Raw genomic sequence first — 6,481 nt, 5'->3', positions numbered from 1 at the left:
CTCATCTACATCATATTACCTTGTGATGAAAGAACTCCTGAGGTCCTTGGGCAGTGACCACAGCCAGCCCTGGGAACTGGACACAAAGGCTCAGCCAACCAGGAGTTTTGCCTTGCAGGCAAAATTATGCAATGACAATTTAGCCATTTATTGCCATAAGCAAATGGTCATCTCTAGCAACAGAATGATCATGCCAAATAGCATTTCCAATTTGTGAGCCTTCCCCGCAAATGAATCAATTATCACTTCTAGTTGGGATCATTACACAGCCTTGTTCCCTTCTGCATTGTTTGTTCAGTAATATTGCTGTGTCTTCATTAACTAGAAGTGATTAGAAAAGAAACAACCATAATTCATATTCCAAAAGTCATCCTCCCATGTACCCATTCACTCACCATTCCTAATTAAGTTCATGAAAGATTAATTCCTTAATGGTTATGATTTGTAATGTTAATTAATTAGCTGCTTTTCCATTAAACATTCAAAGGTTTCCAGCATTACATAGATTCTTTAATTAGCCCATGGCGAGTGTAAAAAAAAATAAATAATTCAGCAACTTCTCTTTGTCCCTTAGACAATTTATCAGCTGCTTGGTCTTCCAGTCCATCTCCTTTCCCACTCCATGCAGAATCCCTTCCTTTCACTGCTGCAAATGCAAATGTACCTGCCTGGCTCATTCATCTTTCTCAGAGGATAACACAACCGAGGAGCAGGCACAGCTGACTGACCTCACGCTTACCCTGGGGAGAAAGTACTTTGATATCAACTTTGCCTCTCCTCAAGTTCCCTAAGCTGAAACTGGAAAGCTGCCTAGGATGTGGCTTGGGATGAGCATCCCCAGGATTGCTGAGCCCTGCCTGATGCCAGAAGTGGGACGGGTATTTATGTTGCAATTCCAGTCAGCCTGGCAGGAGCTCCCCGCAAATTCAGCTTCGTCACAGTTTCCAAGGCAACTTCTTTGGCTCCTGGTTGTGATAGGTTTTGAGGGATGCCCACAGGGGGTTTGCAAGCTCAGCCTGTCCTCTCTGACCTGATGGCAGTGACTGGAATCTCCCACAAAGATTACTCTGAGAGGCCTTTCTTCCCCAGACTCTTCTGGAAGTATGGTGGAATGTAGGACCCCTCTCCAGCCCTTCTTACCTTGTTCCACGTGGCTTTGCAGCCCCTAGTCACCACCTGCTCAGACTCAGAACTGGGAGCAACCAAAAAGAGTCAGAGTTGTGTTTTTAGGATATATCCATGGCCCCTTTCCAAAGCTACTCTTAAAGGTACCTGTAAACCATGTTCTGCTAACACCACCATTCCCAAAACTTCTCTAGCACAGGGCTCTGGGAGAATGTCTGTAACTCTGATCACACCAACATAGCAAGCCTGACCCAAAGTAAAATGGCTTTTTAAGAGCATTATATCTGAAGGAATGGTGCAATCTAGCCTTGACTTCAGCTCTGCACTTCTCCATACACCTACTCACAGAAAGAAGGCTTCCCACATGCTGGATGCACCCAGGTGGGCTGCTCCACATGCCAGGTCACTCCCTGCCTCTCGTGCAGGCACTGTAACCACAGTCCTCAGGGAGAACCTCAGCATCAATCACCAGTTTGCTGCCAGAGTCTGGTAGATAAAGCTGGTAATGTGCAAGGAATGAATGGGAATCACAGTTAAAACAGGAGGCACCCCATCCTGGACCAACACCACAGGGTGAGGAGCTTGCACAGTTGCCACTCACCAGCAGGAAAAGCTCCATGCTAAAGTAATAGCAAATACATGAGTAGGAAGCCACAGTTTCTTTGTCCTTCGCACTTGAAAACTCTGCCATCAGCAATTGTAGTCCATTCCCAAGTTCCCCAGTGGCGTTATCCTGTCATTAGTTACTGCACTGCACTCGGTTCCTACAACAAACTCATCCCATAGCTCCAAGACCTCCACTTGAAGCCCAAAGCAAAATTAGATCTGCTGCAAAGGGTCCTCTCCGTGTGATAAACCAAAAAGGAAACTCACCAGCAGATTTTTCTACTATGGTCATTGTCATGGGGTCAGCACCTGCAAGCAAAAGGGTCTCTAGATGTAGGAAAATTGGGATTTGCAGGATCCCACAGTAATGGCAATGTGCCCACAGAGTACCAGCCCTCAGTGTAGCACAAACATCAGAACCACAGCAAACGTGGAGGGAGCACAGCTGCCTCATTCCACGACCTGACCAGCATATATTGCAGAGGGAAAACACAGCAGTAGTCTTGTATTCCTCAGAATGCAGCTTAGGAAATTTTTTTCCTAACTAATTACTATCCCATACGTTCACCTCTGATCAGAAATGGCAGCGAAAGCCAAAATTAATTGCAAAAACCAATGTTGCCAATTGCATCCCTCCTTTCTGCTGGAGCTCAGTGAGGTGTAAACCATTTTTCAGCAAACTGCCATCTCCATGTAGGTGCTTTTATTACAGCAGTATGTGCTGTTTAAATATGAAGGGTTTGGATCATTTCTAGTACAGCCAGCTTACACTGAAGCAAATGTCCCTTAGGACTGCCACATCAGTCTGATGAGATTTGTGGTGGCTGGAGAAGCTGACAGGTAGGAAGTTCTCCTGAAACATCATATTAATCTGCCAGGAAGTCTCCACATCATCTGGTGACAGGCACACAAGAGGATTTGAGACAGAGACCACAGCTGAGCCGTGTCCCCAGATCACCTCAGCTGACCTTTCAGTTTAGATGTTTCCTGCCACTCCAAGTAAACCTTGCCCCTGTGTTTGGCTCCCAGCAGGAAGAGCTGAACAACTCCTGCAGCATCTCTCTTCTCTGCTTCCTACTGTCATTATTACTTGGTGACTCACTCCTGAGTATGCCCACAACCTGCTCAGCCCATGCTGCTGGAAAGCCCTGCCAGACACAGCCCTGCAGCTCAATCAAGATAAATACCACCTGTCCCCTTCCTCCCCTCGAGAACCAGCACAGGCACACTTGTGAGCAGAAGAGATCCCAGCCCTCCCAGATGAGGCTCAGAGTGAGACACTGTAGAGACAGAAATTCCTATGTGAATTAGCAAGGGAAAGAGGGTCAGCTAGGAATGGCCCTTTCTACCTGCCACCATTCCTTGGTCACAGCTCCTGGGAAGCTCTGGGACCGCCAGGCAAGGATCTGAACGGCTGGGTGAGATCTCACATGCCCCAGACATCCTCATGCCCTCACTCCTGCACAGCCCTGTCACTCCTGCAGCGCTGACAATGGCTGTGGAAGCACCGAGCCCGATGGAACGCGCAGGTTCACACTGAGTTATGGATGTCTCCAGCCCAGCAAGGAACAGAAGCAGTTCTGCTCTGCTGATGCTGTGAGGATGCGACCACTACATTACAGTACCATATTATCCAGCTGACAGCCTAAATGGACCATTGAGCTCTTCACCCTAAAAAAATGCTGCAAACAAAACCAGTCACGCAAGCGGGCAAGCCAGAGCACTTACCGTGTGCAAGGCTGCCACCACATGGCACAAGGACAAGCCTGTAGATTCCTTGAGCCAGGGCAGGAGAGGGGAAAACACACCTCCAACCAGCCCTCGCCTCACTAACCAGCTGCAGCCAAATCGTGAGGTCTCAGCTGGATCAATTACTTTGGTCGGGTTCCTCTTGCACCCTTCCATCCACTCTAAGTCACTAAAATCTCTTGTGAAGAAACCACCTGAATCTTGTAAAATGGAGATTCCTAAGACATGGATGAGATCTGGCCATTCTCACTACAGAAAATTTGAATCGAGCAAAATCAGTTTAACAGTGTCCCACAGACCAGAAAAGTCTGGGCTCAGCAGAGCCTGAGAGCACTGATAGACAAAAATCTACCAAGCTTTTGCAGCTCCTAAACTCACACTGCTCATGGCATGGAACTACTGCAAAAGCATGACACTTCCAATAGTGGCTGGGCAGCCTTGGCCCCTCATGTTGAACTGCAGAGCAGTTCAGGTAACTGTGGTTCTGCTCTGCAGTAACAGAGCCAAAACACAAATGTAGAAGCAATAGGAGCAAGAGAAATCACAGCTTTGTGTTGGAGGAGTATAGGCCAAGTCAGGCCATAGAAGGATGACAGGGAAACAGAGCTGACATTTACCTGCCTCCATCATCTGTCACTATAGGACACGAGATAACACAACACGGACATGCCGCTCTTTTCAAGGTAAAAAGGGACCTTTTAATTTCTCATTCCAACATTTACAGACTTCCAAAAGTGACAGTAGATTGGAGGGTGAAAGTGCCACCTCTCCAATGACACTTGACAAACTAACAGTCCATCAAATTTCTCCTCCTCCATAAAAGAATGCAAAACAATAAGTTATTTACATAAAGTGTGTAAGAAAGTCCGTTACAAGAATGTAAACTCAGAAGGCTTAGAAAATCTTAAAAAATCAGGGTCACAATCATCCTCAAGCCCAGGCAGTGTTTTGGGGATTCCTTAGTTTTGAGGGTGCTCCATCCAGCAGAACCACACAGAAATGGTGCCTCCAACAAGTCCCAGGCTTTGTCACCCCCTCCTCTTTTTTGCTGTTCTCCTCTCTTGACTGATGGCAGGTTTCTGATGAAAATATAGAGCCCAAAGTGGTGGCTGGCAGTGGTTCAGACAGTGAGACACAACCAGACATGGCAAAGTGGTGCCTCTGTCACTGGCCTTCACAGAGAAGGGACAGCCTCCAGCAGCACTGAGCCTTCGTGGCAGTGGTGCCTGCCATCTTTGCAGCAAACTCATCTCCATTTCCAAGCTGTCATCATCTTCCCTGGTCAATAAAGGTCTTTTTATCCTCCATTTTACCGGGCAATCCATCAGGTGGACAGGCATCAAAGCCTGACTGAGATAAACCAGCCAACTGTGAAACCCTTATCTGCAGTTCATCCTCACTCCCAGAGATCATAAAGCACATTGAGTGGGTTCTTCAAGATAAGAATACCTTTCTTTATAGGGTCAGAGAGAGCACAGAGTGCCATGAAACATGCTCAGGGCACAGTGCTGCATAAACAAGGCACTGGGAAAATGGAGATGTTGAACACACTTCCCCTCCTCCCCTCCCTCTGCCCTGTTCAGAGCTACTGTCTGTGCCTTTCCCCCAGCATGGATCAGGGAAACTCATACATACCCAGCCCAAGGGTTTTCTGTTCAACAAGAAGCTGGACAGAAGCTCTGCTGGAAGAGAGATCACATTTCTTAAGTGATCACACCACTCATAGAGCTTTTTCCTGGAGGATGAAGAGGGTGTGAGGCTGCCTCTGAAAGCAGATCTGCATAGGAACTGCCCTGGCTGAAACCACTCTATGATAAATAAGTGGGCATTAAAGAAGATGCCTTTGGCTTTTCCAAGTGTCTTCTCATATGGAAGTAAGACAAGTATTGCTGGATCAATTCACTTTCAAGCATTGTACTGATGCAGTTGCAGCTTTGCTCCCAGGGACACCCTCTGCCCTTTCACAGATGAAAAAATTTCTGCTGACCTCCAGCCGTGCTGTTCCTCTATAGCTGCAGGTCATCTGTGGGGTTTGGGCTTAGCCTTAGCACCCAGAAAAAGCTGAGCAACCTTCTGGGTGGGTTCCCTTAACCTTGCCTCCTGTAACAGCTTAAGCAGTTAGAAGCAGCTTTTACAGCCTGTCTTGAAACTTTCTTCTCTTTGAGAAAACTTCTGACATAAGAAATGCCCCTGGGACCAACCACCTCCCTCCAAAGGGGTTATGGTCCCAGGCAAATCAATAAAGTGTGTCCCCTTCAGCAGGATGGTGGCCCAGCTCTGCCATGAGTCATCTGAACTAGCACACAGAGAGCAGAAGTCAAAGCCAGCACTTGGAAACCTGTCCATGACAGATCAAGTAGACAGATATGCTTAACTGAGCTGAAAACAACAGCAGGAAAGAACTTCTGGAGGAGAGAGAAAAAGGAAAACTATGTTTATTTCTGCCCATCAGGACAGCCTTCAGTAGTTTTCTGAAGGCTCCAGGGACTCCTAAAGCCCTTATTCAAGCCTGATAATGGCAGCAATACACACACATTTCCCACCCCCCAGGCACAAGGTGCTGCTTTGTGCTGTGACAGTGACTGACAGCATGAGCAGATCCAGGAATGCCTGGGTACCCCCTGCAGCCCCTTCCCCAATGTCCCACAGCACAGGCAGCAGTCCTGTCCCAAAGCACTGCCCACAGGTCAGCAATGCTGCTTAGGGCAGGCACAGAACACTGCAGCACCTGCAGCCACCCCTGCCAGTGAGCACCCCCACATTGCACATGGGTGGGAAGCAGCCACACAGAGTGGGCAGCTGGCCAGCCAGTAAATTGATTGCAAAGACAGGCAGGTGATAGATGGGATTCATGTGGGAAACAGGAGAGGATAAATTGCCCATCTGTGACTGATACAGCAGAGAACAGCACATGATGGAGCAAAATGAATGGGCACAGAGGGATCAAGGATGGAAAGACTGACTGGAGTGTAAATAATTGAATCCCTAAGGCCTGGGTCCT

This window comes from Melospiza melodia, chromosome 5, assembly GCF_035770615.1.
Source record: "Melospiza melodia melodia isolate bMelMel2 chromosome 5, bMelMel2.pri, whole genome shotgun sequence".
NCBI classification, from domain to species: domain Eukaryota; kingdom Metazoa; phylum Chordata; class Aves; order Passeriformes; family Passerellidae; genus Melospiza; species Melospiza melodia.
Note: the sequence above shows the minus strand (reverse complement) of the source record.